A 19,802-nucleotide genomic window follows, 5' to 3' on the forward strand; every position below is an offset into this window, starting at 1 on the left:
GAATTCATCAAGTACAGCTTCTCACAAAAAATAGTCATTGCTATTTATCTCTCATAAAAACAACCATTAGTGGCTGGGCACGGTGGCTCACGCCTGTAATCCCAGCACTTTGGGAGGCCAAGGTGGGCAGATCACGAGGTCAGGAGTTTGAGACCAGCCTGGCCAATATGGGGAAACCCCATCTCTACTAAAAATACAAAAATTAGCTGGGCGTGGTGGCACGTGCCTGTAATCCCAGCTACTCGGGAGGCTGAGGCAGAAGAATTGCTTCAACCCGGGAAGGCGGAGGTTGCAGTGAGCCTAGATCGCACCACTGCACTCCAGCCTGGGCGACAGAGTGAGACTCCATCTCAAAAAACAAATAAAAACATTAGTTACCAGATAAATGTTTTTTCTTTTTATTCATCCTCACATCACTTGTATGCACAAAACCTTAAGGAGTCCAAGTTTTGGCTGTTAGATTCTTTTTCCACCTGGATTCCAACTAGGAATTCACTTCAGGATAATCAGAAAGTGGAGTTAGCTGCTCAAAGAGCACCAACCGGAAGGAGAGAGCAGAGGGGCTGAAAGCACCCATGAGAGAGGAGGTCGGCCCCCTGCAGGATGTCTCAGGCATTTCTAAGTAGTGAGACAACTTTGGAGCAATACCTAATATTTTAACATTGGAGCCTTGCACCTTGGATTAGGAGGAAGTCCAGGAGAAAGCCTCCGCAGGTGATTAGTGTGTGTGCATTGGGGTGAGCGTCAGGCTGGCTCTAGGTCCCTGTTGCTGCTTGCATAAGAGCTGGGCACCTCTGTCTAGGTGTAGGTCAGCCTCGCCCTTCTCTACCTTCTCCCCCGACTGCTGCAGCTGATCCTTCAGATTCACTGACCCCTGGGGCTCTTCTCTCTTCGTGAAGAATGAAAAGAAACTCCATTCACTTCTCATGACCAGCGCGCTCCCAGGAGAAATCCCATAGTAGGACTGGGCCCTTAACTGCAGTCCTTTCCCTGTCAGGGTAGGCAAGAATGTTGGATGGGGAAGGTTAGAAGGACTGTTATGGGGTGTGAGTGGGGCTCCCATTGTGCCTGGACCCACTGCTCGCTCCAATTTACAAGTCTACTCCGAAAGTCTTCATCTTCTCCATCTTTATGGCCAGATATTTTTGTTTCATTTTGATTTTTGTTTGTTGTTTCCTCGAGGCTCTCTGTTGTCTGTTTGCCTCCTGTCTGCTAGACAGGCCCACAGATGTCAGACCTGTTAATAATGACCTCCTAATCCAATTCATTTGCTATGTAACCAATAACAGATTTAGAAAAATTTTTGTATATAACAAGGACCCATATTCAGAATGTGAACGTTGAATCTCAATTTATCCCCAACTGTGACTGAAGCTGCACCAAACACACAAATTGTGAACTTGGATGACACAAGGAAGGGACTCCAGGCTAGACTGGAACCAAGGCCCTGGTTATAGTCATCCCAGATTCTTTAGAGCAAATTCTAAACTATATCCCACAAAGCCATTGTAAGTTGTATTTTGTTATCTACACCTAAATAATTGTTTAAATCAAATATGCAGTAAACTTTGTGTATCCTGCACTTCATAACCTGCTTTGCCATTATCAATCCTTTAGTGTCTTCACAAAGTTGAATTAAACAACCCATCTAGGTATAGTTTTTTTCAGCAAAGAATCTCTTGCTCAGACTGAGCAAAATCACACCAGTGTTGCTTTAAGAAGGCTTCCTTTGCCTGGTTGGCTTTATCTGATACCAGAACAGGATGAAGATACAAGTATTGTTGAAAATAACATGGATGTGTTAAAATTTACAGATGGTATAATGTGTACCAATTAGCAATAAGAGTTCATTAACAGACATTAGAATGTTGTAAGAGAATTTGCCAAACTTTGCAAGTTGACATCATTGGGAGAAAAAAGCATTTGGGGCCATCATCAGAACGAAGCTCTTTTTAGCCTGTGGGACAATTCTAATGACTTAAAGAAACATGGTAAGAGATTGGGGGCTCTGTTAGAGGTATAATACCTCATTAGACCTGTTTGCACATTCCTATTTTATTTTCCTAGGATTCTGTAATCTTATATATTTTGTTGTACTTTAATTTTTAATGCTGCTATTAGTAGCCAGAAACATAAGAACAAACAGAAAATATTTTCTTCCTCTCCGGGTGACTTATACTTGAGATTAGCCTGACACATGCAAAAGGGAAAGATAGAGGTAAGGATTTCTAAAGGACATAGTTAATTAAAACCGATAAAAATATAGGCCCAATGAACGGGAGTCAAATCAGATGTCCTGAAGATAAATATAACTTCAAGCATGTGTTAGACAATGTACAGGTTTGCACAACTTCACTGTCCCTGATGACCAGCAATTCCAGGCTGGATCCCCAACTCTAGGATGACTTTACACAACACAGAATATAAATGACTCCTTGCTATGTTTTGTAACACTAGTAAAAGGCTATTGCATTTGTGACTTTCTAAGTATATCTAAGAATCAATGCAGGAGGCTTTGTGCACTGGGTATTAGCTGTATCATCTTTGATGCAACATTTAACTTTCAACTACTTCCATTTCCTCTTAAGGTGAAAAAATTGTGCTGGATAGGCTCTAATGTTCATCCAAGCTCTACCATGATTCATATCAGAACACAGAAGTACACTTCTTTCTTTCCTAATAAAATTAATAGCACTTACATAATTTTAGTGTTTGCTAATGGATTAACACTAATACAAGTCTGCATAGAATATAAACAATTTAATGGAAATGCCAAACCATTTAAAGATTTAAATATTCTATGGTCTATTGCACTGTATTATAAAGGCAATTATACTTTCACTTTTTTTCTGGGCCATTGAATTCAACCTGTGAGTATATTTTTGGTTAGAAAATTTGTTTTAAAATGAGGCTTGCAGGAGTTCAAGACCAGCCTAGCCAGCATGGTAAAACCCCATCTCTACTAAAAGTACAAAAATTAGCCTGGCGTGGTGGCACACACCTATAGTCCCAGCTACTCAGGTGGTGAGGCACAAGAATCACTTGAACCTGGGAGGCAAAGGTTGCAGTGTCTCAGGATCACACAACTATACTCCAGCCTGGGTGACAGTGCAAGTCTCAAAAACAAAAACAAAACAACAACCAAAAAAACCCAACGACGACAAAAAAAACCATGGCTGGGCACAGTGGTTCACACTTGTAATCCCAGCACTTCAGAGGCTGAAGCAGGAGGATTGCTTGAGCTCAGGAGTTTGAGACCTGCCTGAGCAACATAGTGAGAACTAATTTCTACTAAAAATAAAAAATTAGCTGGATGTGGTGGCGCCTGTAGTCCCAGCTACTGGAGAGGCTGAGGCAGGAGGGGATCGAGCCCAGGTGACTGAGGCTATAGTGAGTTATGATAGCACCACTGCACTCCAGCCAGGGCAACAGAGTGAGACCCTGTCTCCAGATAAATAGACAGACACCTTTTTTCTTTACTTACTGGATTTCTGTGCCTTTGAGTCATGTAATATATGATTACTCAAGTGACAAAGGGCATGGTAAGGTAGATTTCTATCATAAAAATATACCCAGTTAAATTCTAGTTGACACATTATTAAAAATTCAGAAAATATATAATTCTTAAAATGAAACTTATGTTGAGGTAAATGTAGATTCCCATGCACTTGTAAGAAATTATACAGAAAAATCCTGTGTACCCTTTAACTAGTTTTCTTCAGTGGTAATATCTTGCAAAACTACTGAGTACAATATCACAACCAGGATATTGACATTCAAAAACACAAGATACAGAATATTTCCATCATCACAATGATGCCTCTGTTGCCCTGTTACAGCCATACACATTTCCTCCCATCACCACATCCTTCCACACCTTCCTTAATGCCTAGTGACCAGTATTCTCCATTTCTGTGATTGTGTCATTTCAAGAATGTTACATAAATGACATACAGTGTGTAATCTTTGGGGATTTTTCTTCCTTCACTCAGTATATTTCTCTGGAGATTTTCTCAGGTTTTGTTTAGCAATTGTTTGTTTTTTATTGACAAGTAGTACTCCAAGGTATAGATGTACCATAGTTTATTCACCCATTAAGAAACACATAGGTTTTTTTCTGTTTGTGACTATTATGAATGAAACTGCTATAAACATTCATGTACATATTTCTTTGTGAATATTTTAATTTTTCTGGGATAAATGCCCAGGAGTGCAGTTGTATGGTGTTTGCATGCTTAGCTTTTCAAGAAACTGCAAAACAGTTTTCCACAGTGTCCGGGCTATTTTATCTTGCCACCAGAAACATATGAGTGATCCATTTTTTCCACATTCTCACCAGCATTTGGTGTAGTCAACTATTTTTTATTTTAGCCATTCTGAGAGCTTTGTAATTATACTGTGGTATTAATTTGGATTTTCCTAATGGTTAATGATGTTGAACATCTTTCCAGATGCTTATTTTTCATCTGTACACCATCTGCAGCAAAATTATTTTTCATGATTTTTGTCTATTTTCTAATTGGATTTTTAATTTTTTGACTATTGAGTTTTTAAGACTTCTTTATGCACTCATTTATCAGATATGTAATTTGAAAATATTTTATCTCAGGCTATAGCTTATCTTTTCATTGTCCTAACAGAGAAACAGGATCTCTTACAGAGCAAAAGAGTTTTAATTTTGATGAAGTACAATTTATCAATTTTCCTGATTTGGACCATGCTTTTGGTATCAAATCTAAAAATTTTCTAGCCCTAGATGCAAAGATTTTCTGTGCTTTTTCCCTGCAAGTTTCATAGTTTTATGTTTTAAATTTAGGATATTTTCAATCTGCCTGCCTTTTCTTTTTCTTGACTTACTGTACAGACTAGCACTTCTAGCCCCATTTTGAATAAGAGTGGCAAGAGTCACCTCCTTGTACTGTTCCTGATCTTTGGAGGAAAGCATTCAGCTTTCTACTATTAAGCATAATGTTAGCTGTAGGTTTTTAGTAAATGTGCTTTATCAATTTTGGGAAGTTCTCTTCTGTTCCTGTTTTTTTAAGAGTTTTTATTATGAAGGGGTATAAAATTTTTGTTGACTACTTTCTCTGCATTGATTGATCATATGATTTATTTTCTTTAGCCTGTTAATATGATTGATTACATTCATTGATTTTCAAATATTGAACCAGCCTTGCATCCCTAGAATAAGCTTCACTTGGTCACAGAGTCATGGAGTATAATTTTCTTTATATATTGTAAATTCCATATGCTACTATTTTGCTAATAATTTCTGTATGCATATTCATGAAGGACATTGGCCTAAAGCTTTCATTTTTTTGTACATTTTTGCCTGTTTTTGGTATTATCGGGTGTCTTTGTATGTTCTGGCTGCTGAAACAAAATATCTTTGACGGGGTAACTTAGAAACAACAGAAACTTATTTCTCACTGTTCTGGAGGCTAGAAAGACCAAGATAAGGTGCTAGTGGTGTCTGCTTGAGGGCCCACCCCTCATGGATGGGGCCATCTAACTGTGTACTCACATGGTGAAAAGGGCAAACATGCTCTATCGGCTGTTTTTCTAAGCGCACTGATTTTATTACTGAGGGCAGAACCGTGGGCTTCCTCCAGGAACACAAGGCTGGTTCAATACTTGAAAATCAGCTAAGATAGCTGGCCATATTAATAGGCTAAAAGAGAAAAGTCATGTAACTATACTAATCAATGCAGAAAAAAGAATTTGACAAAATTTTATACCCATTCATGATTAAAACTTTAAGAAAAATAGGAATGGAAAGGAACTTTCTAAAATTGATAAAGAGCATGTACTAAAAATCTATACTTAATATTATACTTAATGGTAAAAAGCTAATGCTTTCCTTCTAAGATCAGGAACAACAGAGCACTGGAAGTTCTTGTCTCCTAATAGTATCATCTTGGGGGTCAGAATGTCAGGATATGAATTTGAGGGGGGAGCATAAACCTTCATATTATAGCATAGTATTAAAAAATGAATTGGGCTATTCGTTTATTTGATGTTGGGTGAGGAAATTTCAGTCATGTGATATGTGCTCTATGGTGGGTAAGCACAGGTACTATGAGAATCCATAGATGGGGCCTGATTTAATCTGGGCAAGAAGGTAGGCAGGGGTAGGGAAGGCCTGCTAGAGAAGATGATCTATTAGGTTGGTGCAAAAGTAATTGCGGTTTGGCAAAAACCTAATAGAGGAGAGTTAACCAGGCTAACTAGGTGGGTGGGTAAGAGATCAGGATGTGTCAGTAAGAGAAAACAGTGTAGAGGGGATAGTGGTAGAGTTCATTAGGGGTCCTGCATTTTTTATTGTGTCTAGAGCTAAATGTGTGTCTGTTGGGGACTGGACAAAAGAGGATCTTGAGGGGAGAGAGAATAAGAGGTAAGACTAAGGTGTAAATAAAGACTTAATCCTGGACAGTCTGGTAGGACCTAAGGAGTTTGAACCAGTAAGTACAATGGTGGGGAGTCATGGCAGAGTGTCAAGTCCAGAAGAGACAAATGATTGTTGACTTCAGTGTATACAATGGAACTTTTGCCTGTGAGTACTCGCTGTAATAAGGTATGTAAAATGTAAAGTAAAATATATTCAACCAAGACTAGATTTTCTTTAGATTGCATTTTCTTAGATCTCTATTTAGACTAGAGAGAGATTGTTCCTAAGTAACAAATCCATTTTTTAAAGAACCAAAACAATTTGGGTTGCCCACTTAAAAACTGAAGTCCAACTCTCATTCTTTTCCCACTGCCTAGGAAAATGTAAACCATTGGATGGACATGTTTTTATTGAAACATTTAAGCACTTTTTTGTTTTCTTCCTTTTGACCAGTCATAAGTAATTTAGGTTTTTGTAAATTACTAGTCAATTTGTCTCCCTTTAAATATTTTAACATACATTTAGTGAATAATTGTGAACAAGGGCGCATCACTTGTGAGACACCTGAAATGTCTCATAGTCTCATCCCACAAGTATCATATGATTGGAGAAAAAAGACATATATGTAGGAAAAAATTCATAATAATACAGGATGATGTGTGATATCAAATAAGTGGAACTGACAATAAGGGTGATTAAAATTTAGGGAAGGCAGAGAACACTTTGAACATGATGCAAGGGGAACTGGCTTCTTTATCATTTCATTCATAACTTTATTGAGGACCTGTCCTTGGCGTTGAGCCAGATAATATCCCTGTTCTCATGGGGCTTACTTTCTTTGAGGGAGATAGACATGGTAAAAATAAGACCGTTTCATTATGAATACGAAACAGGGCAAGGTAGACTAAGTGAAGTGGGTACTATTTAATCAGGGAGGCCTCTCTGGGGAGGAGACATATATACTGAAACAATGCCAAGAAGGAGCCAGCCATGATTTAAGGTGAAAATTCTAAGCAAAGGTACCAACCAATCCAAGGAATAAGCTTGGGGTGTTTGCCAATGTGGCTGAAGGGACTGCAAAGAACAAGAAGGGATGGTAGAAAATAAGATCAAAAGGGTCTAGATCACATATGTCATGAAAAGCCATTTCAGGATTTTTAAGTAGAGGAGTAAAATAAAATGTTTATTAAAAAGACAATCTCGGCCATGTGGGGTGGCTCAAGCCTGTAATCCCAGCACTTTGGGAGGCTGAGGCAGGTGGATTACCTGAGATCAGGAGTTCAAGACCAAACTGGCCAACATGGAGAAACCCCATCTCAAGTAAAAATACAAAAATTAGCCTGGTATGGTGGCGCCCAGCTGAGGCACAAGAAGCCCTTAAATCTGGGAGGTGGAGGGTGCAGTAAGCAGACATTGCGCCACTGCACTCCAGCCTAGAAGACAAAGACTCAAAAAAAAAAAAAAAAAAAAAAAAAAAGGCTGGTGACTGGAGAAAGAAGGAAAAAATCAGATTCAGATGTGTCAAGTGCTACTGGGTGTACTAAGAGTTTAAAGAAGTGACCATTGGACTTGATAACATAGAAATCCTGTGACCCTGACAGGAGCCACTTCGGTGGAATAGCAGCAAGTGAAGTCCCAACAGGAGTTGATTGAGGGGGAAGTACAAGCCATGAAACACATTTTTGTGAAAGTGATTAAGTGCCTTTAAAAAATATTCTGCTAAAACATCGCCTTCTGCTGAAACACTTTGCGTACTCCTAAAACGTGTTTTTGAACAATGTTTCTTAAGTTGGAAGGAAATTTAGAGATGATCTAGCCCAACCCTTTCATTTTACAGATGGCCAGAATAAGGTCTGGGGAATTTAACTAGTTTGCAGAGCCAGATGCCTAACTTACAGTTTGCAGTTTTTGTTTTTTAATTCTACACTGCTACTAATGGTAACTAACATTTAACTGAGTGCTTACTAGGTGCCATATGCTATGTCTAAAGCTTTACATATATTAATATAATTCTCATGATAATCTTGTAGAGTTGTAGTAAAATCTCCATTTACAGCTGAGAAAATGGAGGCACAGAATGTTGAAGTATCTTGTTTAATGTCATATATCTGACAAGTTCTGTGGCGCCAGAATTCAAAACCCAGATACTCAGGAGGACACATTCTTGATCGGTCTTTTATTCTATTATTTTTATTAGTTCCAATCCTTATGACCCTGTTTAAAATGAGTATCTGCATTATTGTGCAAACACTTCTGAGATCTCATCACATACCTGATCCCATTTAACTTCAGTCTATCCCTCCATCACTTTTTGTGGAAAATGCTATCTAAGTTGGAGGTTCAGCTTGAGTATTCTTAATTTTTATTCTTTTTAATGCATACGGTGGTCAAAGTAAATAGCTAACATATTGGCATCAAATCGTTGCCTATTGAAGCAAGCTTTGAATGAAATTGGTTTGTCATTGACCACTGTAAGAAACTCATTTGTGAAGATAAAATGTAAAACATCATGACTCTTGTATATGCTTGCCTGTCTCTGAACTCCACCTCTATCAGCATACTCAATAAATTGCCTCTTTCCAACATTTATCTCCTATTTTGGGAGAAAGTTTTGTGGGAGCATCTACCACGTTGCAAAGATTCAACATTTCTCCTAAAAATAGGAGTTTCTTTTAGATGTAAGCAATGAAATTTCAAGCAACAATATTACTTCTCTCATGTCCTTTGCTTTTTTAAGATCTGAACCTCAAGATTCAAATGGATTTTCATTGAAATTCACCACGATCCTCTCTGCAGCTGTGGTCTGAAAATACCATTTCTGCATTTGTTTTAGCCCATGGAATAACTGTGCTGAGAAACCACAGAGTCAATCAGATTCAAAATGTTAAAATCCTTCCTGCTTGGAGTTTTCCGTCTTCACATCAAAGCATTTCATGCCCGTCAGCAACTTTTTAATGCATTTGCTCCTCGTTTGCACAATTTCCATTTAAAGACGTTCCTTGGCTGACTTCTCTGATGAAGTTTCCTGCTTGCCAGGAGAGCACGCTAATGCAGAAATTACAAAGGGGGCTTCGCATCCCTTTTCTGGAGGACCTGATATTTCAGATAATTTCCAGCTTCAGTTTTGGAGAAACTACTGTTCTTTGCACCAGGGGAAAAGAAACTGATTTTCAGTGTGAGCAACCTGTGAAGATAGAGACAAATATAAGTAAATGAGAATGTCATTTAGGAAGAGAATTGAAGATACAATAGAAGCACTTACTAGACTCCATATAATAATGTCATCATATAATAATGTCATGTCTTTGTTCTAACTTAAGCTTGCATGTATACAATGGGGTTCAAGAAACTCGGCAAGAGTTTTTGTTTTTTTTTTTTTTTTCTTCCTTAAACTGAGTTAAACAGTCTTGATTGCCTTCTTTTAATTAAAAGAAAAATAATACATGTAACAATAGATTTGAAAAGGAAGAGCCCAAATCACCAAGGGCAGTAATCTTCTGGAAAATGTTAATATTCATGAGTTATAGGAAAGTGATGAGAGCCAACACATCACTTTTTTTTTTTGCTCCAAGTAATCAATTCTTTGCCTACAGCCAAACCAGGCCTTTTAATAAAATTATTATTACTTAAAAAGATAAAATTATTATTTAGCATTCATAAGTCAAAAATAATAAACCCAGGGTTTATATTTTGATATACCTTTCACATCATGTAAAACTATATTTGAAAACAACTTGTTTCATCAAATCATAATATTTCTGTACTAAACAACAGAGTTGAATGAAGTTTGGCTTAAATATCCTTATTTTATTTCTGTATTTGTCCTAAATCAATTCACCATGGTTCAGATTCAATATTTAGTTGATAATAAGTGAACTGGCTAATATATTTATTTATTGAATTTTCATCCTATACTACATAATATTCATAACTATACAAATATACAAATATGGAGTTCCCATTCTATGACTGCTAAATTAAGCACATCTAAATCAGCCTTTTATCCATTATTCATGTTTCCTTCCTTCTCTTAGGAAGAGTTGTGATTTCTGAAATGGTGGGAAAATTTGAATATCTACATTTCACCTCTACTTTTTCGGGGAGAAGTTCATGAAGAAGTGATTGGGAAGGAGAGCAAGTCTTGGCTGGACAGTGTGGTAAGTCAGCAAGGGTGAAAAGAGAGGGGGTCCCTGGCAACTATATATATAGTTCTTCCAGGGAAAGAAACATAGCCTCAAATTTGCTTTTCATCCTGTTCTGACATTGCAAGGACAAAATAGTGAAACTCCTTGGACCACTTTTGTAACTTGCAGTGTTCTCATTGAGCTACATTTTTTTGCTTGCTTCAAGGACTTAGAAGTCTGTAAAGTGCAAATCCACAAATAAAAGCTTAAAATCATACAGTTAATCACAACAATAGGTGAGAAAGATGTAGCATGCAGAATGCCAGACTATTAGTTGATTAACTGAAAATGTGTATATATTTTTCAGCAGTTAGTGGAGAGATCAGTAGAACACATATTTAATTAGCCATGTGGTTTGTTTTACTGGGACTGGAGCTACATGTCTCTCCCACTCTGCCAGGCTTTTAGGACTTCACAAGCTTAATATATACGCACACACATACATATTTTGTAAGTTTTATTTCATGTATATATATATATACACATACACACACACACTTACGTATTTTGATTATCCAAAATGAGACTTAATATCCAAATCATATTTAGTTATGTTGCTAAAAAAGTAAGAAAAACATAGCAGTCTAATTTCCATTCTTTAAAGAGCAGGAAGGTTGGAAACTTTTGGTTTCAAGTGTATAAAATGCACTGTTTTAATTCTTCCATGTATTATGAAAGAAAGTTTATATTTTATAAAAGATTAAAGCATGTTATGTATCTTAGAAAAAAGCGTCAAGAAAATATAGTTTTCATGACTTAGTACTTTACTGTTTTTTTTTAAACTATCCATTTACTTTGGGAGAAATTTTATGTTAACTATTTTCTAGTCATAGCACAGATCTAGTAAGGTTAAAATATAATTTTAATTAACATAAGTAGGATTCATAAATTTTCACTCAGGAAAAACAAGCTACTTGGGAAACAGGTAACATTCTTAGATCTGAATATTTACCACATAAAATCCACATTGAAAAGTAGCTAATATATATATTTTATTAAAGATGAAGTTATAATATATAAATGTAAAAAACAGCATGGAAATAGAGCTGATGATTTTAAGAATGGTGGCAAGCTCAAGCTCAGTAGTCAAGTTCTATACAGTTGATATTTAAAGTTCTAAGATCTGTGATATATATATCTATATACAGAGATATCCTTTTCCTCTGCCAAACAGGAAGCTATAACCACAAGCTATTGAATGCAAGTTACCTACTGAAACCTTATAACACTGGTTCGCAACCTTTTTGGCACCAGGGACCGCTTTCATGGCAGATAATTTTTCCAAGGACCAGGGTAGGTGGGGGATGGCATTAGATTCTCATAAGGAGTGCGCAACCTAGATAACTTGAATGCAGAGTTCACGATAGGGTTCATGCTCTTATGAGAATCTAATGCTGCCGCTGATCTGACAATAGGCGGAGCTTGGGCAGTAATGCTGGCTTGCCTGCCACTCACCTTCTGCTATGTGACCCTGTTCTTAACAGGCCATGGACAGGTACTGGACTAGGGCTTGAGAACCCCTGCCTTGTAATAAAGAATTTATTTTTCTATTCTCCGAAAGATTCCATAGAAATGTGAGGAGGAAAAGTTGCAATTATTTCTGAACCTTCCCATCAGCCTTGTCTCTGATAGAATTGGCCTATTGTGGACGGGCTTTGTCTAGATTAGAGAAAGTAGAAGATGCTCTTTTGGTGTAATTGTTCAGGTGAGTCCTTCATGTCAATTATTTCGTTCTTGTTCTTGTTATTTGTATCAGTCTGTTTTCATGCTGCTGATAAAGACATACCTGAGACTGGGCAATTCACAAAAGAAAGAGATTTCTTGGACTTACAGTTCCACATGGCCGGGGAGGCCTCACCATCATGGCAGAAGGCAAGGATGAGCAAGTCACATCTTATGTGGGTGGCAGCAGGCAAAGAGAGAGCGAGCTTGTGCAAGGAGACTCCCGTTTTTAAAACCATCAGATCTCGTGACACTTATTCACTATCAAGAGAACAGCAAGGTAAAGACCTGTCCCCATGATTCAATTATCTCCCACTGGGTCACTCCCATAACACGAGGCAATTATGGGAGCTACAAGATGAGATTTGGATGGGGACACACAGCAAAACCATATCGTTATCCTTTTTATGGATAAGTTACTAATCATAATATATAGTCATTTTTTCAGGAGGTTACTGTGAAATGACCTTCCCTCAGGCAAGAAAACCTAATATCGCAACCCTCAGATTTTATGAGTCCCTTTCATGTAGGAAAATAACTGATACTTTCCCTATCAAATCAATAATGTTCAGCCAGGCATTTATTTTTTATTTTTATTTTTCAGGATGAAGGTAAAATCTTACAATTCAAAGTAACAATGTGGTTCGTTTGACCAAATACTTACTGTGGACTTTAGGACCATTTATTCAAATTGCTGTCTTTGATTAACTCGAGAACTCTTGGTGCCTTTTTTCTTCTAGCTTTCTTCAACAACTGTAATTAATCACAGAATTTGTCATCAATCTTTCCACCAAGGCCATGAATACTCTTTGAATGAATGACGATTCTTTCTTTGTGTTAAGTTTCTGTGCCCCAAGGCTATTAAAATTTCATAGTTTCTCCACATTCTTCAAAGCTTTCAACTTTTGGCTAAAAACAACATGACAGAACAAGATCTATTATCTGGGTTTATGAATTAATCTGCATTCAAATGCCTGGTGATTATAGCACTTAAACCTGTTTATCAAAGCACAGGGCTTTTGGAGAAAGTATTTCTGAAAGTTGTGCCTATAAAAAGGGTAGAAAAGACTCCAAGACTCCGGTGTGATCAAAGCATTTGGATCAGGCAGCCATTCAACCACGTGGACTATTGGGACAAGGATTAGGCCCCCACAGAGTAGCTAAGTTTATAAAATGATTCAGAAGAGCCAAAAGATCAGAAAATAGTAGGATTAGTTGTCTGTTTTATTGTTCTGGGATTCTGTTTCTACGTTATGAAAGATCAAAGGGGTTTTCCACCTCTTCCCATGTTGATGTCTAGAACTTCCTTTCCAACTAGTGTGGTAAGGCTTATCCGTATATGATGAAGATTTGGGATTTTGCATCTGGCTTTTAAACTTCTTTGTGTAAATTGGACCTTTATCCCTTCACTTCATCCTCTTGATGTGGAAGCCAGCTAAAACATCCCCTCCAATCTTAATCTCTCTGTCTTTGCATGGCAACAAATCAGAATTGTTGCTCTTCTTTCCCCCTAATTCTCTGACATTTCTTATCTATTTCTTAATTCCTTTCTTCTCTGCTCTACCTACTGCCCTGCTCCCATGGTTCTAAATGACCTGTAGAAGGCCTTCATCACCCATGCCTATCCTAGTATTCATCAGTTGGCAGGGGGACTCCCTGCTTTCTCAAAGACTTCTCAACATAGAGAAATGCACAATAGAAGAGAAAGGGAAATATGGTTAAGCAAAGTAAGGATTTAGTTTTTGGAGAACCTTCAAAAGAAAGTTGTGAAACCTATGGGAAAGGTTTAGAGGAAATAGTTTCACTAAGAGCTAATGGGGGCTAAAGATTGTTGTAGAATGGGGGCTAAAGATTGTTGTAGAGTACATGTCAAATTACAATGCCTGGAAGCAAAGCGACAGTCTGGTCTCTAAAATAATATGAGGAAAAATATATGGTCAAATTGTTATAAATTCCATGTTTTCGTGGTAAAAATGTTGTGGTCAATAGGAAGACAATAGGTAAAACTAGATTCAAACTTCAAATTACTCATACACGGAGAGAAAGAGAAACTCAAGCAGAATAAATCCTCCACAAGGATTGTTGTCCATTGCGTTGTGACATCATTAACTTGGGCAATTACCTCAGTGCCCAATTAATATGATGTTGGAATGGATTTCTAAGCCCACATTGCTCACCTAACCCTGTAGACTCTTCTCATTATTTGTGTTGTTCATTCTGTTACGTGCCAGGCGATGGTCTAAAATTCACTGAATATCTTACTATACCCAGGCCCCATCTTTGACGTTTTATATTTGTTAATAGAATTAATCTTTACAACTAATACAGGAGTTATTAAGAAATAATTTTTAGGCAGCTAGAAAGAAAGGGTAAAGATTCTTGGTGGTAATTTTCCTGTAAGAAGCAGCAACCCCCAAACCATTTCTTTTCTAACAGAAAGGCAGCTTGAAGGCCCAGACCAGCAAGCTTTGATATGCAAATGCAGGCCATTAGAAACTGGGTCCACCCAATATTGGCAATTCTCACCTTCCTCTTGTCGCAAGGTGTGCCCAGTGTCATGGCCACCTCCAGATAACTCAACATGTTCAGGACATCATGGCAGCCCACATTTACATATTAAAAGACTAAGGTGGGAGGACCAGGTTTTTCTGTGGGCTACGTGAATGATGCACCTGGTCAAACCAATCCCCTGGGCCCTATGCAAATCAGACACCGCCTCCTCCAGCCTCCAATATAACTGACCATTTTTCCACTGCACACAGGATTTCTCTCTTGGAGCCTCCCTCCCTCTGTCTCTGTATGGGGGAGCTGCTGCTTTCTTGCTTGCTTGTTAAACTTTCTGCTCCTTAAAACCATTCCATGTGTGTCTGTGCTGTTTTATCTAAATCAGTGTGAGACCAAGGACCCTGGTGCTCCTCCAGTCATTGCAGCTGTATCACAACTACACTGACAGGTGAGTTGTACCACCCTCATTTTACAGAATATAAAACTAAGGTTCAGGATGGTTAACCAACAAAGGTCATATGCTAATAAATGTTAAAGCTTAGACTTCAGGCCTGACTTCACTGATTGGGCATTTTATCAACTGTATATATTTAGAGTTCTAAGTAAGTCCATTGTTGCAAACTTGAGATTAATTCCAGGAAGATTTGGAGATATATGACATGAAAGGAAGGAGGTCATAGTTTTTAGGTCAAATGATGTAACAAAGTCAACATATCACACAATTTTCATTCACCTTATGCTGACCCTTTTAAATGAAATGACATGGGTAATCAGGGTCACCCTTCCTGGAACTAGGTAGAAAGAAGTGCTGTTTCCTTTAGCTATTTAAGGATCAGCCTCCTACATTCATGGGGAGCTTATTATACAGGGCAATGTGACAGGCAATAGGGATATAAAATAAATGATTTCATACCAGAAGGTGTTTTTAGACTCAAGGAAGGAGTAAATATGCAAATGAGTAAATTCCATCAAGTTTAAGGCACCATTAACTTATCTCTTACTTTCTTTTCCAAGGAAAAAAGATGTCAAACTATATCATGCCTTCAGTTGTAGGATTTGAATATTCCTTTTAGAATCAATTACTTAGAGTATATGCCATGCCAGATGTCAATGCATTTACAGTGATGATGTTACAGCTGGGATGAGGATGGGCCCAGAAGAGAGTCAGAAAAATCTCTCTAGGCCAAGTGACCTTTGAATGTGGAAAGGTAAGGAGAAAGCAGTGTGAAGAAGAGATGTGCAGGCTATTCCATGCAGAATAAATAGAATGGGTAAAAAAGTATGCCTTTCTAGCTGGGACCCAGCCTGGCGTGTCCTGGGAAGATAAGGAAATGAGGAGGCTGTGTTGCGGGAAGTTAGGGACCCCTAAAGGAGGGACCAGCTGGAGCTGCAGCAGAGGAACATAAATTGTGAAGATTTCATGGACATTTATCAGTTTCCAAATAATACTCTTATAATTTCTGATGTCTGTCTTACTTTAATCTCTTAATCCTGTTACCTTCGTAAACTGAGGATGTATGTCACCTCAGGACCACTATGATATTTGTGTTAACTGTACAAATTGATTGTAAAACGTGTGTTTGAACAATGTGAAATCCGTGCACCTTGAAAAAGAACAGAATAACAGCGATTTTAAGGGAACAAGGGAAGACAACCATAGGGTCTGACTGCCTGCAGGGTTGGGCAAAATAGAGTCATATTTTTCGTCTTGCAGAGAGCCTATAAATGGACATGCAAGTAGGGAAGATATTGCTAAATTCTTTTCCTAGCAAGGAATATTAATAATTAATACCCTGGGGAAGGAATGCATTCCTGGGGGGAGGTCTATAAATGGCCGCTCTGGGAGTGTCTGTCTTATGCAGTTGAGATAAGGATTGAAATATGCCCTGGTCTCCTGCAGTACCCTCAGGCTTATTAGGGTGGGGAAAAACCGCCACCCTGATTTGAGGTCAGACCAGTTTTCTGCTCTCAAACCCTGTTTTCTGTTGTTTAAGATGTTTATCAAGACAATACGTGCACTGCTGAACATAGACCCTTATCAGTAATTCTGCTTTTGCCCTTTGCCTTGTGATCTTTTTTGGACCCTTATCAGTTTCTGGTTTTGTCCTTGTCCTGTTTCCTCGGAAGCATGTGAGCTTTGTTCTCCTTTTTGCCCTTTGAAGCACGTGATCTTTGTGACCTACTGCCTGTTCTTACACCCCCTTCCCTTTTGAAATCCTTAATAAAAACATGCTGGTTTTACAGCTCAGGTGGGCATCACAGTCCTACCGATATGTGATGCCACCCCGGGAGGCCCAGCTGTAAAATTCTTCTCTTTGTACTCTTTCACTTTATTTCTCAGCCAGCCGACACTTATAGAAAACAGAAAAAACCTACGTTGAAATATTGGGGGTGGGTTCCCTTGATTAGGCTGGGGCATCATTGGGGGCCTGGAGGCAGGATGGTGGTTAGGAATAAGGCTCCCAAGGTTCAGGCCAGACTGAAGGTCTTAATGCTAGGGAGTATGCGTTAACTTATTGCAGACAATGGGAAGCCACTGGAGAAACTCAGCAGGAAGCTGAGGCTATCTAACATCTTTTTCTTCCTTCTTTTTGGGTATGCTCCTATCAGAGGCTTTATAAATAGCTACTTTTATATCAAACTACATGCAACTTGTTTTCCCTGCTGGACTCCCATAGGTGTGAAGCCATGATTACCAGAATTTCTGATTCAAAGCTTCTTGGTGAGTTCCGCTCCTCTGAGTCTTTTATCTCCTTTCTCTTGATTTCTCTTTGCCCTGATCTTTACTCTGAAATTCTACTCATTTCAACTGCTGCTTCTCCTAGGTATTGTGTCTTGTTCTTCCCCAAGTGTACAGCAGCTTACCATCATTATATGAACCCCCTTATACTTTGAGCTCTTACTGAACTTCTCTTGATTTATATATTTTGGTATATTTGGTCTTTTAGATTGAGCTCTTTGAGTATAGAGTGGGGATCTTAATGTCTTATCAATTCTATGTTAGACTGAGCTCAAAACAAACAGATACTAATAAAGATGACATAATAGGTATATTGAACTGTGTACTTATACATGGAAAAAACATCCCCTTTCCATATCCCCTGTTCTGCCTCTGAGGAGCAACAGAGGGAATAAAATGCCCCTACATTTGTATGCTTCTTAGTGTGATAGCCAGCCTCCAAGGCACTCCCAATGATCCCCACCTCCTAGAATTCACACCATTGTGAAATCACCTCCTATATCATACCAGCGTTGGTCTGTGGGATCAAATAATATGGCGAAAATGATGGTATGTTACTTCTGAGATGAGGTTGTAAAAGAACGCTAGCTACTAACACCTTGACCTCTCTTTCTCAGATTTCTTGCTCAGGGCAAGCCACCTGCCATGTCGTGAGAACACTCAAGCAGCACATGGCGAGGAATGGAGATGGACAGACATGGGCCAGCAAGAAACAGGCTTGCCAACAACAGCTTGTGTGATCCTGAAAGTGGGTCCTCTAGCCCCATATGACTCTTGCCCTGGCCAACAACTTAACTGCAACCTCAAGAGATACCTACCCTGAGTCAGAACCACCCAGTCAAACTACCCCTGGCATCTTAACCCAGAGTAACTGTGAGATAATTATGATGATTTTAAGCTTCTCAGTTTGAGGGTAATTTGTTATGCAGCAACAGATAACAAAACACTTAGCAAATGTTATTCCAGTGTTATTTGAGGGCCATAGGGATACAGGAGAAAAGAAAGGTGAACACTCAGGTTTAGAAAACAAAAGAAATTACAATCAAATCATTTTTCTAATAAAAAGTGGGTACTTTGCAATTTTGCCTTAGCTTAATTTTAAGGTAGAGCTATGTCAGAGTTCAAATTCAGTGTTCAATAACTTATTGCCTAAATGTACAATGATATATCTAGTCTCCTAAAGGAGGCCAGAAGAAAAGAAGAGTGAGCTGGTAAAAAGAGGGCTAAGATCCTCCAAGAACTGAGTTTGTGTTCCAGCTCTGTCACTTACTATTTGATTATCAATGGGCAATTTATGTAATCTGTTTTAAATCATGGTTTCCATACCAGTAAAAGGGATATAATAATTTAGATCCTGCATATCTGGAGACTAAAGGAGACAGTGTGTGTGGTGCTTTATAATACTGATGTGTTTTTGACTTAACAGGCCCCACTGACTGGAGGATGGCCATTTGACAACACATTCTTTCCTGAGGAAACTTTTGACTTCTGGTGACTTGGGCCCCAGGCAAGTATGTGCCAATCACAACTTTCTGGCTCATCCTAGGCTTCTCAGTCTCTGTCCCTCTATATTGAATTTGATTTTGAGAGGAAGGCATCCAAAAGAGTTGGTGTGAACCTAATACTGTCACAAAGCTAGGAAAATTTTGGGCTCAATATTTGAGACAGGAAGAGAACCCCAGCTGCCTTACTGAGACTGACTTATAAGAGTAAATTATAAAAATGAACATTTTCTGTCTTATATTTTGAATACAAATTTTTGCATGTATTTGTAACTCACCTTATACTTTATATGTATTCAATGCTGAATGGAATTTTGATAGACTTAAAATCTGATAATCATTTTCTCTGCCATTTTCCAAAAGAACTGGAGTTTAAGCGGACTATGTAGAGGCCCAGCTATTTTCAAAGGCTTTCAGGGAAGATATTGAGTAACTTCTCTATTAGATGCTATTGGTGCCCAACACTTATTCCCTCAGTGCCCATGATTTAAAACAGATTACATAAATTGCCCATTGATAATCAAATAGTAAGTGACAGAGCTGGAACACGAACTCAGTTCTTGGAGGATCTTAGCCCTCTTTTTACCAGCTCACTCTTCTGGCCTCATTTAAGAGATTAGATGGATCATTGTACATTTAGGCTATAAGTCACTGAACACTGAATTTGAACTGTGACATAGATCCACCTTAAAATTAGTTCCTTTTATGGCTGATTAGTATTTCATCATATATATTTACATTTTCTGTATCCACTTGTTGAT

General features: G+C 38.3%; 1 long non-coding RNA gene across 1 annotated transcript in view; it reads left to right on the forward strand.

Annotated features, from left to right (window-relative positions):
- Positions 1 to 19,046, forward strand: part of LOC129060375 (uncharacterized) — a 74,964-nt gene extending 55,918 nt beyond the window's left edge. Inside the window, exons 3-6 of the long non-coding RNA XR_008527025.2 lie at positions 10,423 to 10,545; positions 12,329 to 12,574; positions 18,157 to 18,412; positions 18,966 to 19,046. This is a non-coding gene — a long non-coding RNA (uncharacterized LOC129060375). The remainder of the gene's footprint in view (positions 1 to 10,422; positions 10,546 to 12,328; positions 12,575 to 18,156; positions 18,413 to 18,965) is intronic.
- Positions 19,047 to 19,802: the final 756 nt, after the last annotated feature.

Source organism: Pongo abelii, chromosome 6 (assembly GCF_028885655.2).
Source record: "Pongo abelii isolate AG06213 chromosome 6, NHGRI_mPonAbe1-v2.0_pri, whole genome shotgun sequence".
NCBI classification, from domain to species: domain Eukaryota; kingdom Metazoa; phylum Chordata; class Mammalia; order Primates; family Hominidae; genus Pongo; species Pongo abelii.